The sequence below is a fragment of the Schistocerca gregaria genome, chromosome 2, assembly GCF_023897955.1.
Source record: "Schistocerca gregaria isolate iqSchGreg1 chromosome 2, iqSchGreg1.2, whole genome shotgun sequence".
Lineage (NCBI taxonomy): Eukaryota > Metazoa > Arthropoda > Insecta > Orthoptera > Acrididae > Schistocerca > Schistocerca gregaria.
In genome coordinates, this window is record NC_064921.1 from 240,444,971 (window position 1) to 240,468,484 (window position 23,514).

At 42.4% G+C, this 23,514-nt stretch overlaps 1 protein-coding gene across 1 annotated transcript in view; it reads right to left on the bottom strand.

Moving 5' to 3' along the window:
* Positions 1 to 21,801, bottom strand: part of LOC126336767 (suppressor of lurcher protein 1-like) — a 4,187,167-nt gene extending 4,165,366 nt beyond the window's left edge. Inside the window, exon 1 of the mRNA XM_050000778.1 lies at positions 21,459 to 21,801. The gene's annotated coding sequence lies outside the window, so the exon portion shown is untranslated. The remainder of the gene's footprint in view (positions 1 to 21,458) is intronic.
* Positions 21,802 to 23,514: the final 1,713 nt, after the last annotated feature.

Genomic DNA, 23,514 nt, shown 5'->3' on the forward strand with positions numbered 1-23,514 from the left:
GGCAAATTCATCTTGGTGATTGGTCAATCAGACCCGTTAAAGTTTAATCGATCACGGTACACAGGCGTGAGGCGCTTTGGATTTTGGACTGAACTTACTGGGTTACTGAAGAGACGAGTCGCAGTAAACGGTCGCTGCAGCGTCACTACGTAAATACAACGTGTCGTTTTTGTACGCATACTTGAACGGCTATTTTGGATGGGAGTTAGTTTAAATTTGAGTTACGATCTTCTATAACGATTATTTATATCTTTATGAGCAGTGCGGGGATATCGTGTGTCATATTCCGGCTGTAGTTTTACTTGGATTTAGAGGGAATCTGAAGTTTTTCTCAATACGCCGATATTCACTTCATAACTCTTATAATTCTTTCTGGTACGTATCACAGTTCGAATCTGGCGATTCAATCATTACTCCGTTTTCAGTCTTATGTGAGTCGAAATTTTTGTGGGTGAGCAATCGTGCGTCAATTTTTCACTAACTAGCCAACCCAATCCTTGCTGAATAATGGTGGTCGTTATGTTATCAGAGTTTCTTTGTAAGAGACCATAGTGTTAGGTTTTTTTAAGTATTTCGAGGTGAATTCAGTTCTGTACGACTCTCCACATTTGTGAAGAAATGTTGTTCAGGCGTTATTTAGTTCGTTACGCTTCGCCACAGCAGCCTTCTGTTCATCACGTAATTCGTAAGAGAGAAATACTAGGAAGTACACTGTAACAAGAAAAAAAACTCATACGAAGAAATTATCGAAACGTGGTGGAAATCAGGGTCTAATATATGCAGGTACAGACAAGCAAATGATTACAATTTCAGAAAAATTGGCGCATTTGTTCAAACCAAAGAGTTCACAAACTGAGCAAGTCAATAACGCGTCGGTCCAACTCTGGCCTTCACTCAATCACTTATTCGGCTTGGTATTGACCTACTATGTCGTTGGATGTCCTCCTGATGGATAACGTGCCAACTTCTCTCCAACTGGCGCGTTAGATGGTCAGAATCGCGATATGGTTGGAGGGCCCAGCCCACAAAGCTCCGAACGTTCTCAACTGGGGAGAGAGAAAAAAAAATATAAAAAAATGGTTCAAATGGCTCTGAGCACTATGGGACTTAACGTCTGAGGTCATCAGTCCCCTAGAATTTAGAACTACTTAAACCTAACTAACTTAAGGACACAGCACACACATCCATGCCCGAGGCAGGATTCGAACCTGCGACCGTAGTGGTCGCGCGGTTCCGGACTGTAGCATCTACAACCGCTCGGCCACCCGGCCGGCAGGGAGCGACCCAGCGACCTTGGTGGCCAAGATAGGATTTGTCAAGCATGAAAACAAGCTGTAGAAACTCTCACAGGCATCATATTGGCGTAATGTAAGCTCAGTAGGCACTTCAATTGAAAAGAGATTGACATTTCTAAAAGGGCAATTACAGTAGTTTGAAAGAAACACATAGGTACGAAGAATGTAACAGCGAAGAAATCCTGGGTAACATAGGAAATACTTCAGTTGATCGATGAAAGAAGAAAGTACAGATATACTCAGGGAAATTCGGGAATACAGAAACGCAAGTTACTTTAAATAAGTAGGAAGTCCTGGGAAGCTAAGACGAAATAACTGCAGGGGAAGTATCAAGAAATCGAAAAAACGTGATAGTCGAAAGGACTGATTTAGCACACAGAAAGTCAAAACAATCTTCAATGAAATCAAGGGTGGTAACATTAAGAGTGAATAGGGAATTCCACTGTTAAATGCAGAGGAGACAGCTCATAGGTGGAAAGGGTACACTGAAGACCTCTATGAAGGGTAAGATTTGTCTGATGGGTAACAAGTAGAAACGGAAGTCGATTTAGAAGACATAGGGGATCCAGTATTAGAACTGGAATTTTGGAGGACTTACGACCAAATAAGGCACAAATGATAGATAACATTCCACTAGAATTTCTAAAATCATTGGGTGAAGCGTCAACAAAACGACTGTTCACGTCGGAGAGTAGAATGTATGAGTCTGGCAAAATACCATTTCACTTCCGGAAAAATATCATCCACACAATTCCGAAAACTGCAAGAGCTGACCAGTGCAAGAATTCTCTTACAGTCAGCTTAACAGATCATACACCAAAGTAGCTGACAGGAATAACATAAAGAATAATAGAAATGAAAATTACGGATGTGTTGGATGACGATCACTACGGCTTGAGGAAAGATAAAGGCACCTTAGAGGCAATTCTGACGCGGTTGATGAAGGAGGCAAGACTAAAGACAAATCAAGACTCGTTAATAGGATTTGTCGACCTAGAAAAAGCGTTCGACAATGTAAAATGGCGTAAGATGTTCTAAATTCTGAAAAAAAACAGGGGGAAGCTATAGAGAGCGACGGGTATTATACAATATGTACAACAGCCAAGAATGAATAATAAGAGTGGACGAGTAAGAACGAATTGTTCGGATTAAAAAGGGTGTAAGACAGGGACGCAGACTGTTCGATTTGTACGCCAATGAAGCAATGATGGATATAAAAGAAAGGTTCAGGAGTGTAGTTAAAATTCAAGGTGATAGAATATCAACGATACGTTTTGGTGATGACATTGTTATCCTCAGTGAAAGCAAAGAAAAATTACAATATCTGCTGAATAGAATGAGCAGTCTAATGAGTAGAGTATATGGATTTAGAGTAATTCAGAGATAAGACGAAAGTAATGGGAAGTAGAAGAAATGTTGAACAGAGAGAAACTTAACATCAGGATTGACGATCGTGAAGATAAGGAATTCTGTTCCTAGGCAGTAAAATAACCTAAGACGGCCTGAGCAAGGAGGTCATAAAAAGCTGACTAGCACTGACCAAATGGGAATTCCTGTATGTTTGGAAGACAGGACTGTATGGTAATGAAACATGAACTGTGAGAAAACTGGAACAGAAGAGAATCGAAGCTTCTGAGGTGTGGTGTTTCAGAAGAATGGTGAAAATTGGGTGGACTGATAAGGTGAACAATGAACGGGTTCTGCGAAAAATCGGTGAAGAAAGGAATGTAGGGAAAACTCTGACAAGAAGTAGGAACAGGATGGTAGGACAGAGTAACTTCCATTGTACTCGAGGGAACTGTAGAGGGTAAAAAGCGTAGAGGAAAACAGACATTGTAATACATACAGCAAATAATGGAGGACGTACGTTGCAAATGCTAGTCTGAGATGAAGAGGTTGGCACAGAAGAGGAATTCACGGTGGGTCGAATCAAATCAGTTAGAAGACAAATGAAAAAAAGAAACTCTGGATGCCTTGCCATGAAGGACCAAAAAGAAGAAAAACGAGGGATAGAATACGTCCATGAACCGCTGTGCTGCAAGGGTGCAGCGGGTTACAACCGCAGCTCTCCTGCTACGAAATGAGTCATAACCCAGATCATTACTTCTGGTTGTTGGGCAGTACAGCGGGTGACCGACTGGCTGGTGTCCCTCCGCTGTCCATGGCGTCTTCAGAAACGTCCTCGGTGGCCTTCGGGGCCTGGAAACTCACTGATTACAGTTGTCTTCAGTGATTAGTCCCGTTTTGAACTGAGCCCCATCTACCAATTTCCGTCGCATTTGCCTGATTCCTGCGTAGTGCATCCATTTCTTTTGTCTTAGAATGTATTCAGTAAAGTGTAATCCCTTATTAGTCGATCTGGAGATTACTTGAACATCACCATTGCACGTTTTTTCCTTCTCCATCTACACCTACATCTACATGAATACTCTGCAAAACACATTTACGTGCTGAAATAGGGTTCATCGAACCACTTTCACAATTCTCTATTATTACAATCTCGTATAGCGCTCGGATAGAACGAGCACCTATATATTTCCGTACTAGGTCCGATTTCCCTTATTTTATCATGGTTATCGTTTCTCTCTGTGTAGGTCGATGTCAACAAAGTATTTTCACATTCGGAGGAGAAAGTTGGTGATTGGAATTTCGTGAGACGATTCCGCCGCAACGATATTCTTCAAGTAGAAACTAGGGGTACAATTCACTTTGTATTTGTGAAACATTAGATGATTTTGCTTTCTGGGGCAGACAGACAATGGTGAGCCCAATAACTGCTCAATCGGAAGGTCGGGGCTGAGAAAAGTCTCTGTTATAGACCGAAAGTTCGTCCTACCAAAGAATGACTTTGACATTGGCACCTTTTACAACTTATGTAAGCAACCAGTGCCTTAACGCTAATTGAAAAAAAAAAAAAATCTTCACAAGCTATCATTGCTAAGAAAACCTTTTATTGGATGGCTGGTTTGGACAGAGCTATGATGTCTTTATCGGATCTTGTGCTTATTGAAGTTACACAAAAAAGTGGGATGTGATTACAGTGTAGCTCTGTCGAAACCGGTTAGACAATAAAATGCTTTCATAGCGGCCGCGGCCTGTGAAGTTTTCTTCAGTTACCATACATTGCATATCGCCGCAAACTGTCCAAATGGAGAATTAGAACAGTGTCTGAACTACTGGTGCCATCTTTGAATGTTTTAACATGTATGTGGGGGGGGGGGGGGTGTCCATTGTCGAAATCCCGACCGAAATCACGTCTCACAGTTGTAAATGAAATAAACCTGATCGAGCGATTCTAAGCGCTCCAGTCCCGAACCGCACTGCTGCTACGATCGCAGGATCGAATCATGCCTCGAGCATGGATGTATGCGATGTCCTTAGGTTTACGTAGTTCTACGTCTAGGTAACTGATGGCCTCAGATGTTAAGTCCAGTGCTTAGAGCCATTTGAACCATATGAACCTGTCTAAAAGAGAGCGCAAAAAGCTATTTGCTGCTCCATCATCACCACTCGACTAGACGGAAACTATGGAATGAACATTTGAGCGACCGCGCTAACTGAGCCATGAAGACACCCACCGACAACCACACGAACCATCAACTTACTTCTAGTTTCCATGTTAAATATGCCCCATAAATTTCCTCATTTGTGTAGATATCTGACAATCCTTTTTGAAACACCATATAATGCACCTACTTATATTTATTCAGGATAAGTGATTATATTTGCTATAAAGGGAAAAATCTAAATTTGGGGGAATGAATAAAGTACCTGGAATGCATGTTTCAATTAATAAAAATTCGCAGTTCATTGATATTTACATATTAAGCGAATGAAATCCTCGGGCAATTATTGGTGTAATCGAAAATGGCAGTTTACTCAATACGGTTGATAATTATTGTAACGTATATTGCTTCAGAACTTGTTTTTTTGCGTACTGTTTCATACTGAGCAAACCCGACTGCGTGCGGAGTACAGCTACGCTAAGCGCATTACGTGTACCGGGGACATGAATGGTCTCAAACCGCCGCTACTACGAGATCATTTGGCTGTAATCCGCTGCATTGGGACAGGTTGAATTAATTTACTACACAACGAGGTCGGCCTACAATTAAAGACGATAACACGATACGGTGGCCTCTGTGGAGGAAATGTTAATTGACGTTTAAAGTCAAGAGTACGTTAATGTCATAAATTGCCTACACCTTTTGTAAGTACACAACCTATAGAACAAAGAAGTCTCATGATCTCGAGGAAAAGAAGATGATTTTAGAGTATCATTACTCTGGACAAGACACTGTCGATGTTCATTCGCCATTTTAAATACTTCTCCAAGTAACATCTGAAATTACCAAAGAAGAAACTTTGAAACTTAAAATATATGGAAATATGAAGTTGTTTTCGAAATGAACATTAAGCTAGTCCACATTTCTACATTCTGATTTCCGACATAAGCTAAAAAAATGGTAACACGTCTAGTACCAAATTCCAGGTTCAATAAGAACAATGGTCTTTTGCACATACAGTGGTCATGGGACATGGAGTAGAAGCCGAGAGGCAAACATTGCACACGCTTTCCCCTCCCTCAGAACATGCTCGAGAATGCCTTGAACACTTGATTTGGAGAAGTTCATTTCATTGCTCCATTGTGATTTGGGACACAACTTCGATACACTACAGCCACTACGTTCACTAATTTACAGAAATGAAATCAGTCTAGGAACTTTTTGGACACACGGGTTATACTTCTGGCCACAATAAAAATACAACGCTGTTGCTCTCGAAAATCATATTTTTCGATACTGGTAGTGCTAAAAGAAAGATAAAATAACATAAATGTTGGTAAGCAACAAAAGTGTTCCTTTCAACACTTACCAGTTGTAGATTGAGCACGTCAGGCCAAGATGAAGCTAACTTTCGAAAATTTCTAAGCAATATTAGAATACGGACCACACTATTTCATCAACGAAAATTCGCTACATTCACTTTCGCTTTTACTATCATTCATTATTTACAGCGCAATGTAAGGTACGACCAAACTCCCAGGACTTACGAAATATATATATTATATTGCAATGGGTCCGTAAATGATTTAGTTGTACATTCGAACCCATTTTCTGTAGTTTAATTAGCAATAGGATAAAAACAGCAACAGAGAAAGAGTCACGATACCAAATCTAACTCATCGTGACATCAAATTCCTCATCCTGTGTCACACTGAGTCCAGGATGCCCCAACGTTTCTCACGAGTATTTACACTAAGAACACCGAAGTCGTGGGATACCTACTAATACCGCGTCGGACCTTCTTTTTCCCAGCGCAGAGCAACAACTCGACGTGGGATGGGCTCCATAAATCCCTTGGAAGTCCCCTGCAGAAATACTGAGCCATGCAGTCTCTCTAGCAGTAGGCAATTACGGAAGTGTTGCTAGTGCAAGATTTTGTGCACGAATTGGGCTCTGTATTACGTCCCATCAATGTTCGATTGGATTCATATCGGGCAATGTGGGTGGCCAAATTATTCGCTCGAAATGTCCAGATTTTCATCAAACCAACCACGCATGACCGTGGCCGGTGACACGGCACATGGTCATCCATAAAAATTCCATCAGTACTGGCGAACGGTTCACTTGGACCAGAGGATCAAGAGGCGCTTCAGTCTGGAACCGCTATGGTCGCAGGTTCGAATCCTGCCTCGGAGATGGGTGTGTGTGTGATATCCTTAGGTTAGTTAGGTTTAAGTAGTTATAAGTTCTAGTGGACCGATGACCTCAGATGTTAAGTCCTATAGTGCTCAAAGCCATTTGATCCAGTACAATCTATTTAAACACAGCCCACACCACCATGGAGCCACGACCAGCTTTCACAGTGTATTTTTGACAACTTGGTTCCTTTGCTTCGTGGGGTCTGCTCCACACACGGATTCTAAAATCAGTTCTTACCAACTCAAATTGTGGCTCATCAGAACAAGTCACGGTATCTCCAGGGTCGGACCGATATGGTTACGAACGCAGCAGAGACACTGTAAGCGATATTGTGCTGTTAGCAAAGGCACTCCCTTCGGGAAGAAGAAGTAGTCCAAAAATTGTTACAAATGATCTCGAAGTAGCCGAACATAACCATTTCCAGTCAATGATGGGGTCAGCTGGGCCAGAGAACTCAGTCCACTCCATGTAATCACAGTACACACAACTATGGCTCCACCACGAGCCTGCACAGGGCCCCGTTGACAACTTGGGTGCCCGGCTTCGCAGGGTCTGCACCTCACTCTTACCAACTGAAGTTGGGACTTACCTGACCAGGCAACGGTTTCCGGTCGTCTGGTGTTCAACCTATGTGGGCACGAGCCCAGAAGAGGAGCTGCAGGTGACGTCGTACTATTGGTAAAGTCACTCGCGTCAACCGCCCCTGCCATAGCCAATCAACACAAAACTTCGTGGCACTGTCCTATCGGATTCGTTCGCCGTACATGCCACATTGGTTTCTGCGTTAATCCACGTAATGTCATTTGTCTGTTAGCACTGATAACCCTACGAATATGTCGCTGATCTCTGTCGGTAAGTGAAGACCGTCGGCCACTGCGTTGTTCATGGTGGGAGGTAATACCTGAAATTTGGTATTCTCGGCTAACTGTTGACACTGTGGATCTTGGACTACTGAATTCCCAAACGATTTCAGAAATGGACTATCCCGCGCGTCTAGCTCTAACAACCATTACGGGTTCAAAATCTGTTAATTCGCGTCCTGCGACCAATAATCACGTCGGACACCATTTCTCACGAATCCTATCAGCTCAAATGATAGCTCCGCCAATGTCCTCACTGCTGTTTGATACCTTCTGTACGAAATACCGCCATTTGTAGATGTGCATATTGCAGTTCCGTAACTTCTCAGTTCAGTGTAAAGTGGTATCACAGGCTCCACTTTATGAGCACCAAGCGTTTCTACGTCTTGAACAGAGCTTTCCAATGCGTAACTTCTCGCTCTCTTTCCTCCTCCTCCTCTCTGCATCTATATACTAAAGTGACAAAAGCGATGGTTTAGTTATATGCGACTATACAGATTGCGATAATATCACGTAAACAGGCTATAAAAGGGCAGTGCACTGGCGGAGCTGTCATTTGCACTGAGGTAATATATGTCCAACGTGATTATGGCACCACGATGGGAATTAACATAATTTGAACACGGAATGATAGTTCGAGCTAGACATATGAGACAGTCCATTTCGGAAATAGTTAAGAAATTCAGTATTCAGAGATCCATAATGTCAGCAGTTTGCTGAGAAAATGTAGCCTTCACTTAGCGACCGAGAGCAGAAGCGTTTGCATAGACTTGTCAGTGCTGATAGATAAGAAACAATGCGTGAAATAACCACAGAAATACAGGTGGGCCGTACGACTAAGGCATCCGTCAGCACAGTGCAACGAAATTTGTCGTTAATTGGTTGCGGCAGCAGACAACCGACGCAAGTGGCTTTGCTACTATCACGACGTCACCTGCAGCGCCTCTCGTGCGTTCAGGCCCACATCGGTTGGACACTAGACCATCGGAAACAGTTGCCTGGTCAAATAAGTCCCGATTTCAGTTGGTAAGAGCTGATAGTAGGGTTCGAGTGTGGCGCAGACCCTACGAAGCCATGGAATGAAGTTGTCAACAAGATACTGTGCAAGCTGCTGGTGGCTACATAAGGGTATGGGGTATGTTTACGTGGAATGGTCTGGTTTCAATGGTCTAACTAACGTGATCATTGACTGGAAATGGCTATCTTGAGATACTTGGAAGTTATTTTCAGCCATTCTTGGCCTTCACATTCCCAAACAAAGATGGAATTTTTATGGATGACGACGCGTCATGTCACCAAGAGCGATTGGTTTGTAGAAAATTCTGGGCATTTCTTGAGAATGCTCTGAACACCCAAATCGCCCAACGTGAAACCTACAGAAATTTTATCGAACGTAATCGAGAGATCATTTCGTTCATAAAATCCTGCACCAGCAACACTTTCCCAATTATGGACGGCTATAGAGATAGGCATGGCTCAGTATTTCTGTCGAGGACTTCCAACTACATCTAGTTGCTGCATTACGGGAGGCAAGAGGAAATCCGACACGGTAATAGAAGTTATCCCATGACTTTTGTCGCCTCAGAGTGTATCTCTTACGCGTTAACATGGACACTCACGCTTGATATACGTTGGATATCATTGTATAAACGTGTCACATATGCCTACAGGAGGTAATATTAGTGAAAATGGAAAGAAGGCTTCTTACAAGTATGCATTCGGAAACCAATACGTGTTGAGATATGAAGCGATTTGTTGTTATGAGCTATGTGGAGAAATCGGTGGTTCTTTTATACCCACCCCATTGACAATATGCAGACGTTATAGGAGCGTGTGACCAAAGCAAGTGACGTTATCAGAACTGAGGCACGTCTATTCGAAAGACTGAATGACACACACAAAAAAGGACGTTTGAGGATGCAATATAACCACATGTGCTGCTGTTGCGTAACAGACAGATGGCAATGAGAGGGGTGATGGTCTCATATCTGAACAAGTATAAATTCCCAGACATAATTATAGGAAAGGTTTTTTATTCCAATTAACGGAGTGTAGCTGCTTAATTGAAATTTTTCGCTTTAATATTCCACGTTGAACTTCCTCTTTCTTGTATCTTTCTCCGAACTGATTGTCCATAAATATTTATATGACCGACTACACTTTCCTACAGATCCAATACCCACAACAAGATCCTACCATATATCTCTACCAACCAAGTATTACTCACGTTTATTTTCAAACCCCACTGTTCATATTCTTCTTTAAGCTTTCTCAACGTATAAAATACCTTATCTTCTTCCTTGATGAAAATGACCTGATCGTCAGCGAAATTTGTATTCGAAGTTCCATAGTTTGTACTGCCTTTTTCCAATATTTCACTGCTTCTTGAGACATAAAGGGGGGTAGAGCTAAGGAGCATGCTTCTCTCAGTCCTGATGTAACCTTACGTTTCTGTGATAGCGACTTACAAACTTTAGTCCAAATATTACCTGAATAAAGGTTCTGACGACTTGTACGTAACATTTATGAAAATGAATTTTTTTTTATTAAACAGCTTGTGTACTCGGATCTTTCCGCGCACCCTTCGCGAGCGGAACAAGAAGTGGATAGTGAGGTGGTACAAGGCGTACAGTCCGCCACAAAACACTGTCAGGGTACAGTTGTGGAGTGTTGACTGGAATACACTTTTCCAAATCCTAAAGGTAACAGGGTTAAACTCGGGGAAGCCAAACTTAACAACAAGTAATACAGCAATCACGCTGAGGTTATAGAAGTCAAAGGACATGTAAAGAAGACAGTAGTTAAGTAGGGAGTGAAACATATTTGTAGTTCCAAATATATACATTAGGCAGCCAGAAAAGGAAATGCAGGACAATTTGCTAAAGGAATTAGAGGTCATGAAGAAAAAATTTTTACTTAGATGAAGCTATAATTCTGCTGGATTCGGCACAGGACTTGGAAGAACAGTTGAACGGGGTAGACAATATCTTACACTATGAAGATGAGCGAAACAAAAAGAAAGTTTACCTGAGAACAAAGAAAAATGGCTCAAATGGCTCTAAGCACTATGGGACTTAACATCGAAGGTCATCAGTCCCCCAGACTTTTAACTAATTAAACCTCATTAACCTAAAGACATCACACACAACCATTCCCGAGGCAGGATTCGAACCTGCGACCGTAGCATCCGCGAGGTTCCAGACTGTAGCGCCTAGAACCGCTCGGCCACCGCTGCCGGCCTTACCCGAGATCGTCGGCCGAGGAGCGGTCTCTTGTTATGAAGAATATAATCTATTGGCTAGATAAATTTTATTTGCCCAGATCGCATGAAATATAAATGTGGACTATTAGCTTCGGCTAACTTTAACTACCATCTTCAAATCTGAAAGAATCATTGACATTTATAACAGTAGTTTCAAATTATTTTGCTTTTAATGGTCAAGGTACTGTTAGAAGTACTGAATACGTAAGAAGACCTGAATACATAGGAAATTAACTGATACATAAATAAAAATAATTGTTGAACATCCAACGTCAGTAGTATAATAAAATGCATCAAGAGTGCACATGCCTCACAGGAGCCGTTGCATTAGTGTCGCGTCATACTTCAAATGGTGAAACCCAACATATGGTACACGCTCATAAAAGTTGGTTTTAGAAATACGTTTTGTATACAAAATGTTAGTTGTTGTGTCCATGCTGACAACCATCGGCACACAGCCCAGCAGCTGTCAACCGAATTGTATCGTCTATGCAGATCTAGGTTCTACCATGCTGGAACTAACATAATATCTCTAAACATTTCTACTTTATTCATGTGAGCTGTTTCAAAGAAAGACGAAGCATTTCATGACTTTATCTAAATTGTGCGTTACATATCATAATAGATTTTGGGAATATGAGATAAAATTGTACTATGCAGTTGTGTTGATTACAAAGCCGTGTAAAATCTAGCTCGATGTCTAGGTGCCATTACTGTTGTTTATTGATAGCTACTACATGGGTAGGGGCTTTATGCCACTCGTCTCATAAGGCAAAGTTAGGTTGAGTGTGACTGAGTCTAATTGATTTCTACTGAATGATACAGGTCTTTGGTGGTCATTGGTTTATGCTGCTGGAACTTCGTGATAGGATCGACTCGTATCCTTCAGTAAATCCAGGAGATATAGAACATCGGATACCCATATAAATCTTGTAAAGGTAAGGCTGCATTTCAAAACCAACTAACCGTTCGGCACGATATGGCTTGTAGCACCAGGTCTACATTGTGACTGATCTAACATCTACTATAAACAACAGCTAATTCAGTAATAAAAGCACGGACATTAGCTCAGGTACTTACTACTTATCATAACACTGTATTTATAGTACAAGAGTATAAAATACTGGAGCCTAGGACGCAAAGTGAACGGTGTAGCTTATAATTACGAATGTGGTGTAAAATATTAATGCCAACCGTTATCTAGTCGTTGGTTTAGTGTTGGTAATTGCAATCATACATATTTCTTCGAGATAGCTAGCATCTTCCCATGATTACAGCATGAGCTATACTCGTTACAAATATGACGTGTAGCGCTTGGTCTAGGTAATATAAAGTATAGAAATTATAACAACAGAGTGCTACATAATAAAGGCATGACCATCAGATGGAATAGGTAGCAATCAACAAATAGGTTATAATAATATGCTATTTGTGTATTGGTGCTCCTTCTCATTGGCGAGACGATGTAGCGTTATAGGACATGATCGATTGCGATGAAAAAAATACTTTTTGTTGAATTCGGTTGGATCGTTTAGTATCTTGTTATTGCTATATATCTGCGAGTTTTCTTATAGATTCAGATTCGCTCGTTTGGAAGCTTTACGTAGCACGTCTACATTTTGCTACACAGCTGTGACTTTATGTTTATTGTTTCTTGCAAGCCGGAGTGGCCGAGCGGTTCTAGGCGCTACAGTCTGGAACCGCGCGACCGCGACGGTCGCAGGTTCGAATCCTCCCTCGGGCATGGATGTGTGTGATGTCCTTAGGTTAGTTAGGTTTAAGTAGTTCTAAGTCTAGGGTACTGATGACCTCAGAAGATAAGCCCCATAGTGCTCAGAGCCATTTGAACCATTTATTGTTTCTTATTGTTCTTGTGCTATTTTGGTTTGTGTGTTCATAAGTTCACGGAATCTTGTTGGAAACGAACGTCCTGTCTACCCTATATAAAGTTATCGCGATGAACTCATTTCCATTTGTATATATCTGAACCGGAATAAATATGTCTTATTATCACTAGTATGATGGCTTAATCTTAGTTTGAAGGTGTTTGATGTCCTAAGTGCCACTTTGGCATTTGAATTGTGAAACCTCTGTTCGATTTTATACGATACACTACCTATGTATGTCATAATTACATACTTCATTTGTGTATTATTTTTATTTGGAGCCTGTCTGCTATCGTTACAACGTGAGTTCTGCTTTTTTAATTCGCTGTAAATTTTATTAACCGTATTCTTTCTACAACCATAGAATTTGTTATTTGCTGCAGAACTGCTGGTTCTCTTTTCGTATTTGCGTGATCAACCGGCACCTTGAGGCTCCTACGGATCAATGCGCAAAGGAAGACTATCTTACATATTTCAGGGTGAATGGGCGTAGCGTTTAGAAATAACGTCCGTACCAATGAATATATGTTTACCGTTTAGCTTTCTAATGTGAGACCTGAACTATTTAGAGAATCGCCCTCTTCAAATTCGTACGTAAATGGTATTTTGTGCTCTCAACTGCAGTTAAATATCTGCTGCCGTACCATTAAGCAGTATTAGTATGTCTTCTACACATTTTTTTATAATACACGGTTTTGTATGTCATATCTTTGTGGGTTTGAAAACATTTGTTTTCTAAATTGTTAATAAAGATCTTGGCTAACGTACATGCTAACGAAATTCAGTCGAATTAAAACAGACGATATCGATAGATATTACGAAATGAGAACGGAAAGTAGTGACATTTTGCTATTAGGGCACCAAAGCAGCTGTCGATGGCCGAAGTTCAGAGTGCACACTGGCAGAATGTAGACACACATTTCTGAGGACGTTTTGTTAACGCTGGATACAAATTTGTGTGTTAAGTAGTTTTTGATGGTATTTGTGTGATGTGAGTCTTATATCATAGTAAAAAGTGCGCGATAAATTGTGGCACCGCTTGACTAAAAGTAGCAATCTATTGATAGACACATCCTGTCGGATCTAGGAAGCTGCAATTTGGAACTGGAGAAAAGGAGGAATGCACGATAGTATAAGAGAGAGGGGTGTAGGGGCATGTTAAAAACTGTAGACATGGACCGTGGATTGACTACAAGAATATGAATTACTGTACAAAAGTAAAATTTTATCAGATCGGAAAATCTGGCTATTTCTTTTTCGATAACGACATATTTAAGTGTCCTCGTTAAGCGTGTTTCGCTGTTCACAGGTAGCTGACGTGCTATTCCTGCGGACTGAGAACGGCTGCAGTCTTCTAGACATAAAGAAGAAAGAAACCAAAAGCCTCACTATAGACCATCAAATGCAACAAAGTAGACAAAAACGTAAGTCATTCGCAACGAGTGGATTTGACGAATAAGGGGTCACGTTTTACCATGTAAAACAATTTGATGTTAATTATGTGACGTATACTTGTCAATGGACGCAATAGATAACAGCCTCACGTTCAGGGTCGTCCCTGGATAAATTTGTGAAAAGTTCAGCAGCGTACGTTCACATTTATTCCTGTGTTACTGTTTTCAAAGTCCACTGTAAGCCACTGAAAGAAATACACCACTGCGTTAAAAACGTTTGTCATTGTTTCGATGTCTCCGTAATTAACCTCAGCGCTTTTGGCGTTACGTGGCGCTGAGGATGGATTTAGCAAAGGGGAAAAAAGAGAGAGAATACGTCATAGTAAAATACACGTCTATTTGCATTTGGCAAGAAACTTGGTCCTGTCTTGGTCCATCTATGCTACGTGTAACAATCTCAACATGGAACTTAATGAATTCTTTTCTTCAGTACATTAGGTCTTAACGTACGATGGGACATTACACTGATATCTTGAAGCGGTGGCTGAGAATTTCAGCATGTGCCTAGCCTAGCCGCTGTAATTATTCTCAAATAGGGTGAAGCTGTTGACGGTGTACTGTGCCGTGACAGAACTGCAGAACTCGTGGAGCGTCTTAATACATCAGACGACATTTCACTGGTGGGGTGGTGCTGTCGTTCGGTTCACACTTGGTCAGTCTTGCTGGTAGAGAAAGTTCAGCACGAGACAACGGTAAATATAGTTCCTGTACACTAACACACGTATACCTAGACACATTCTTATATTCGGAACAAAAAAAGTATGAAACATTTAACCGAGGCTGATATTCTAAGTTGGTCTTTAAGAAACAACACGTAGAATAAAGTAATTTTGACAGCATAAAAAATGGTTCAAATGGCTCTGAGCACTATGGGACTTAACATCTATGGTCATCAGTCCCCTAGATCTTAGAACTACTTAAAGCTAACTAACTTAAGAACATCACACAACACCCAGGCAGTGGCAGAGAAAATCCATGACCCCGCCGGGAATAGAACCCGGGAACCCCAGCGCGGGAAGCGAGAACGCTACCGCACGACCACGAGCTGCGGACTTACCGGTTTTGTAGATTTTGTAAATTAGATGGAGTTCATTGCATTTAATGTTCACTTGTTGTCTGACGCTCTAAACACATAACAGCTTATCAGTAAATGTAATGAAACCATAAAGACAGTTAGAAAAATGTCCAAGAGAAGGAAGGCAATAGCATACCAAAATAAAACATTTTAAAAATGTGTCATGAATTAATATGTGGTTGCTACCTGTTCATAAAATGTTTTTTAAATTCCTAGAATGTAACAATTAGTGTGTAATTGTGTACACATTGTAAATATGGTATAATAGCAATTAATTATGCGACAGAAGCTGGTTGATTGTAATATTTTATTTTAACGGACCAGTTTCGAACGTTGCCCTTTGTCAGCTATATTATACAAAAGACTCGTATTTCTTGTAATACGTGACTTACAGATACTGATGATGATGATGATGAGAAACGCTCGAAATTAGTTCGGTAAAATAACGCAGTACCAACAATCTTACTACGAACGAACAGCTTATTGCTACTATGACATATTTACAGGCTACACAAGTTGCAGAGCAGCAAATGTACAAGACAAATAGTATTTTATGACAGTCCCAATCCAACTACATTCCCGTTAGTACTCACAGCTGTACCGGTTTCGTCAAATGTGTGTCATTCTTGTAACCTAAAATGAAACAGACTTCATTTTTCTACAACGAATCTAAGCATTCGGTTTACCGATATGTGTTAACGGAAGTATAGTGCAAGCGAATCTGCAATATTACAAAATTAACTAGGCATGAGCAACTGCTGTGTCTCTGCCTTTATGGATAATGAGATTAAAGCTGATATATGAGTTTAGATGCTGCTTTAGTTGTTATTCACTTCTTAAACCACTTCGGCTGTAGCATCTGCAGTCTTAACTGGTAAGGACTGCACAGAACGGTAACATAGTTTTCGACATTAAGAATTAGTCAAAACTGCTGTCTACAGATATTACGTTAACGTTGTTTGACGCTTTCGGTAGCGTTTGTACTCTACAGGATCTCGTAAAATTGGCGTATAAAGTATTACGGACATCAAGCCACGCTGACGTGTACGCCATCAGAGGAAACTGTTAGCTTCAGAAGAAAGTTTCCGCAGGGCGGAGCGGCCGTCGTCACACTTGCTCTCGAGGCCGCAGAACAGCAGGATTCACCTTGGATGAGACTGAGTGTGTCGTCGTGTCACACAACGTATCAGTGATGTGGTTGTGACGTCGACACACATTCCGAAGCATTCTTTTCTTTTCATACTCAATGCGTCTCGCTAAAGAAACCCCCCGTCGAGGCGGCCAGAAAAAACACTTCGTGCTTGCTATCACAGCGCTGCTCAAACGCGGCACCACTTACGCTTTCAGAATAAGAACATTTGAAAAAAGTTGGAACATATACAGCCGGAAAAAAATAGTAATAAAGACCGTCTATTGTTTTCTTTTCAAAGATAGAGTGGCCTGCTCGCGCGCGTACGTCCTGAAGCACAGTTTCATCTTCAGGCCTTCAGTTTTGTATTGAATCAGTTTCATGGTGATGTCATCGCCCATAGAAACGAGTATCTTCTGAGGTTGTTGTGATTTAGATTAAAATTCGCGAAACCGTGATAGAATAAATGTTTTTGTTGTAAAGAAAAATAAACCATATCACACCTGTGGAGTTTATTGTTTCTTATCGCCTTTCATAATATATCAGAAGTTCTCTTTCACAGATGATGATTATGGATTAGCTACTGAAAATGCAATATAATGACATCTTTCCCGAGTTTTCCACTCAGTTTACGACTGTTTTCGCCACAAATAGCCACTATGGTTGTGATGAAATCTACAACTGATTTTGATGATATTCCAGGTTTTCCGTTAAGAAATCAATCCTAGAATGTTGCGAGGAAGCTGAAGTTTAGTTGTTGCTTTCGATACCATGGGCTTCGTGACATATCCCAGGAAGTTTTCATTCAAATTATGAAGTAATAGGGAATGCCAGCATAGAACTGATGTGGCGGTAATCGAACTGTAGGGTAATTTCTTCCGATTTCCCATAATAAGTAAAAGCCTGGTACTTATGGCTGCGACTATAACAGTAAATTTTATCACATGCATAAGACGACGATGTCCGTATTTACTTTATTATTGCTACAATTAATAACTACAGTCACAGTATAAACTTTCATGTACACTGAAGGCCGAAACATACGGTATAGGCATGCGTATTCAAATACAGGCAGAATAAGGCGCTTTGGTCGGCAACGCCTATATAAGACAACAAGTGTCTGGCGCAGTTGTTTAAACGGTTACTGCTGCTGCAATCGCCGTTTATCACGCTTTAAGGGAGTTCAGCGTGGCGTTACAGTCGGGGCAGGAGCGATGGGACACAGCATCTCCGAGGTGGCGATGAAGTGGGAGTTTTCCCGTACGATACCATGGGCTTCACAAGTGTACCGTAAATATCAGGAATACGGTAAAACATAAAATCTCTGACATCGCTGCGGCCGGAAAAATATCTTTCGGGACCAACGACGGCTGAAGAGAATCTTTCAGGGTGACAGAAGTGTAACCCTTCCGCAAATTGCGGCAGATTTCAATGCAGAGCCGTCAACGAGTGTTAGCGTGCGAACCATTCAACGAAACATCGACATCGGGTTTTGTAGCGGAAGGCCCACTCGTGTATCCTTGATGACTGCACGACACAAAGCTTTATGCCTCACATGGGCCCGTCAGCACCGACAGTGGACTGTTGATGAATAGACACTTGTTGACTGGTCGGACGAATCTCGTTTCAAATTGTATGGAGCCGATGGACGTGTGCAGATATGGAGACAACCTCATGAATCCGTGTACCCTGCTTGTCAGCAGAGGACTTTTCAAGCTGGTGGAAGCTCTGTAATGGTGTGGGGCGTGTCCAGTTGGAGTGATACAGGGCCCCTGTTACGCGTAGATACGACTCTGACATTTGACACTTACGTAAGTATCCTGTCTGGTCACTTGCACCCATTCACGTCCATTGGGCATTCCGGGTAATTCCAGAAGGAGAAAATGACACACCACAAGTCCAGAATTACTGCAGAGTGGCACCAGAAACGCTCTGCTAAGTTTAAACACTTCCGCTGGGCACCAAAGTCCCCAGACATGGAAATTATGGAGCATATGTGGGTTGCTATTCAGAAGAAATCTCCACCCCCTCGCACTAATACAGAGTTATGGACAGCCCTGCAGAATTCATTGTGTCAATTCGCTCCAGCACTATTTCACACATTAGTCTTGTCCACGCCAAGTCGTGTTGTGGCACTTCAGCGCGCTCGTAGGGGCCCTACACGATATTAGGCAGGTGTATCAGTTTCTTTGGTATTTCAGTGTACTTTTCACGTGTCATGTATCAGTAAGTAAATGTTATTTGTTAATACAACTCCATCAGAAGTACTGCACCAAAGGAACGAACAGCTACCGTGTTGAAAAGGTGAACCGAAACCTTTGGTGATACGAGGTGACTTCAAAAATTAACTTAAGCATTCTTACGATAGACAGTTTTACTGAATGTTGCACTACACTTGCAGATGCGCGACACTGCTTTTCAACGTAGTCACCGTGTCCCTGGAAAGAACAGTCCGAAGTTCCATCAATCTTTCAGTTCCTCGACAGTATAAAGCCCCTGCCTGAGCGCGAAGCGTTCAGAGAACCGCTGTGTGAAGTTCCTCACCGCTGGGAAATCTATTTCGCCACAGGCGTTCTCTCAGTTTGCAGTAAAGATCGAAATAGCATGGTTCAACATCTGAATTGTATACCTGATCGCCATGTCCCATATTTGTACAACATTGATCAAATTGTTGGCACCATTTCACTATCGCTGGACGGGCCATTGCATTTGGTCAGTATACTGCCAGCGTTTCAAGATAAACCTATGTGCAGCCTAGTCGCTTTGCACACGAGAATCGCCCTGTCTCGCATATTTCAACTTACTTAGGCGTATACAGTGCAGCATCGTTTCAACCGCACATTGCGAAGCACCTGTTATCCGCGGCGCAGCAGGACTCTGTCTGCGAGAAACTCGCAGTATCTAATTTCTTCTGACAACGTGCCACTCATCTTGGGTAATCGTCTTAGCGTGGAGCGAAATGTGTAACTTAGTTTCCAAAGTCCCTACGTAAAAAGAACATACAGACAGTTGCGAGTTAATCATCTGATAGAAAACTTAACAGCTGTTCGCTATCACCATCAAAAATATATACAATATATTTTCTGAAGGTGGTACCGAACAGCGCATAAATATTTGCAGACTGCTATATATCAGATCCACCAATACGTGCTGATATAGTAAACGTCCACTACCTGTTTCGGTTATCATCAGGTAGTATAAAATTATTTACACCAACCTGTCTAGTATCGTTATTAATGTGGAGCCAGAAAAGAAAATAAACCGTACCGCTTTTGGTTTCTGACGCCGCAGTAAGGACGATACCGCATTAGATGGTATAATTGGTGTAATGAAAGCTCGGTTAACAGAAATCGGTAGCGAATAATGGTTTGTTCCATCAACCGGCTGCTGTGGTTCTTGAATATTTCTTCAGATGAAACCAAAAAGTTTTCGTCATAACGAATGAAAACGTGTATATAAACACAACGACACACTTGACACAGTAGCAAGCACGCAGTCGGGGAAAGTTAGTCGTCAAATCACATCTTTCGTAGTACGAAACAATTGTCTACACATTTCGTCTGGAGTTGGTTGAACAGCAACATTCACCACGGAACTAACTGGCAGTGCCATTCTAGCCGTACTGTGGTAATAACGAACGAATATTCTGTCATTAAGTACATTCGTAATGTGTATAGCTACCTGCACGATGGTGATGATGCTTCTGCATTGTTTATTACGTAGCGAATGACGTTTCAAATAAAGTCAGCATCAGAGCTAAGATGGCACTGACTAACAAGGACTCAATCGGGGAAAAGCCATTCGTTCAAAACAAATCTCTCTAGAGGCGGCGGAATGGCAATATGCAACAAAAAAAGGAATTAAGAATGCCAGCATAGATGTGGTGTGACGGTTTATTACAATTCGGGATAATTAATTTCAAATATTCTGTCGACGAGTAAACACCTAGTACATGTAGCTCCTACTATAACGTTGGTCTATTTTCCCTAGTGCTTATCGCGTAGCGAATGACAGGAAGTTTTGGTATAAACACGTCGTAACTTACCTGGTGTACCTCACCGGTGCCTCTGTAGCTGTGGCAGTAAATAGACAAATCTGGTTCCTGCAGACTGTTCACCTGGTTTTTCTACTTGTAAACCTGCAGAAATGTTCTATTTCTTATCCGCAGCTTTAGAAACATTTCTCATAGTAGACATAAAGGTCTCCTGAGTATGATACCGTATCATAAAGTAAAAAAACTATACCGGAGAAACCTACGTTTCGGCCACTGTTACAGTGCCCCTCTTCTGGGTCTACGCAGTACGATACTCAGAAAACTTTTGTCTCAACGGACTCTAACCGCACAAGTTTAAGCAATTATAAAATTCTAACAGAACCTACAAAAACCATTTTATTGTTTATTTAGATATATAGTCGATAATGTGGGCTGATTTGGGAATGTCCAAAATCTGCACCAACAGCGATTTGTCACTTCATATTGTGTATCCAGTGTTTATTTTCGTCCTGTTTACTTGTATTCATATATCTGACTGTAAATCTCCTGTTACGTTAAATTAGTCCATTGTCGGTCTCGTGTTACATCGTATCAGGATGTAACTGAAAATATTGCCTACCAATAGTATCATAACATTTTGTATGTCGAGATCGCTGTATGGACGTGTTCCGGAAGCCAGTACATAAAAAAAATAGAAAATTAAAAAACCCACATGTGGTAGTGACTGACAATCACGCTGTTAGGTGGAGAAAGTTACCGATTAAAAAAAAAGGCCTTCAGTACGATGAATTAAATTACAACAGACTTACAATTGAGGCGATGCAACAGCAACTTCGACATGAACGACGCACAGGAGCTGTTAAGTCACAACGTCACACCAGTTACCACTAGAGTGGTCGTCCAGCAGACACACCGTCCGACGCACTCCACCTGTCACTCGCGGCCGACACCTCCGCACGAGACAGCACGCGCACAACACGCGACCGGCGACGCCCCCCACCGCGTGGGAGGACCCGACACGTGGGCGCCCGACACGCCCGGCTCGCGACACCCGACGCCCGACGTCCGCGACGCCGCGAACGACAGACGCTATACGCTCCGGCCGGCCGCGTCCGCGTCGTACCGCGACCCGACCAGCACTGGCCGCCGCGGCGCCTCTCCCTCACACTCACACACACACACTCACACAGCGACTCGACGCCGACGCCTGCGCGCCGTCCCAGCGCCGACGTCCGCTCGGCGGTGCCACGTCTGGCTGACACCTGTCGCAGCCCGGCGCCAAAGCCCGTCTTCCGGTTCGCGAGCGCTGGCAGGTCCACCTACATCCACTTCTTCTAACTGTTCTTGTACTTCTCACCCACAAGGCCTTACCGTCAACTCCAAATGCGATTGAAAATACAGTTTCACTTTCAGGCACCGAAATGATGTTTTTTGACACGAAACTATTGTTCTGCATGACTGTAAAAAGCATGAGGAATCTTCTACACTGACGAGCCAAAGAAACTGGTACACCTGCCTAATACCGCGTAGCGCACCCGGAAGTGCCGCAACATGACGTGACATGGACTCGATTAAAGTCTGAAGTAGTGCTGGAGGGAATTGACACCATGAACTCTGCAGAGTTGTCCATAAATTCATAGGAGTACGAGGGGGATGGAGATCTCTTTTGAAAAGCACATTGCAAGGCATTCTAGAAATCCTCAAAAACTTCCATGTCTGTTCGCGGAGTGTTCCTAGAGCAAGTCTGTATCTCGACGAGTGGGTTGTCGCATTATGGTGTTGGAATTGCCTAAGCCCGTTCGAACGCACAATGTACATGAATGGACGCAGGTGATTAGGCAGGATGCTTACGTATCTGTCACGTACAAGCATCCACCAGCATCCACCAGCATCCACCAGCATCTATCAGCCAGAGTCGTATCTAGACATATCAAGAGTCCCATACCACTCCAACTGCACGCAACCCACACCATTACAGAGCGTGTACCAGCTTGAACAGTCACCTACTGACATGCACGGTCCATTGACTCATGAGGTTGTCTCCCTACCATACCCGTCCATCGAAAACGTGGCTCTAAGCACTATGGGACTTAACATCTGAGGTCATCAGTCCCCTAGAACTTAGAACTAGTTAAACCTAACCAACCTAAGGACATCACACACATCCATGCCCAAGGCAGGACACGAACTAGCAGCACTCGTCCATCCGCTCGATACAATTTGGTGCCGGCTGGAGTGGCCGTGCGGTTCTGGGCGCTGTAGTCTGGAGCCGAGCAACCGCTACGGTCGCAGGTTCGAATCCTGCCTCGGGCATGGATGTGTGTGATGTCCTTAGGTTAGTTAGGTTTAATTAGTTCTAAGTTCTAGGCGACTGATGACCTGAGCAGTTAAGTCGCATAGTACTCAGAGCCATTTGAACCATTTGAACCATACAATTTGGTACGAGACTCGTCTAACCAAGCGACCTGTTTTTAGGCAACTGTACAATGTCGGTACTGACGGGCCAAGGCGAGGCCTAAAGCTCTGTATCGTGCAGTCATCAAGCATACATGAGTGGCCCTTCAGCTCCCAAGGCCCATATGGCTGATATTTTGTTTAATGGTTCGCCTGCTGACACTTGTTGATCAGGCAGCATTGAAATCGGCAGCAGTTTGCAGATGGGTTGCTGTTCTGTCACGTTGAACTATTCCCGTTCTTGCAGGATCTTTCTCCGACCGTAGAGATGTCGGATATTTGATGTTCTACCGGATTCCTGGCATTCACGCTAAATTCGTGAAATGGTCGTATTGGAAAATCCTCACTTCATCGCTAGCTCAGACGTGCTGTGTCCCATCGCTCGTGCGCTAACTATAGC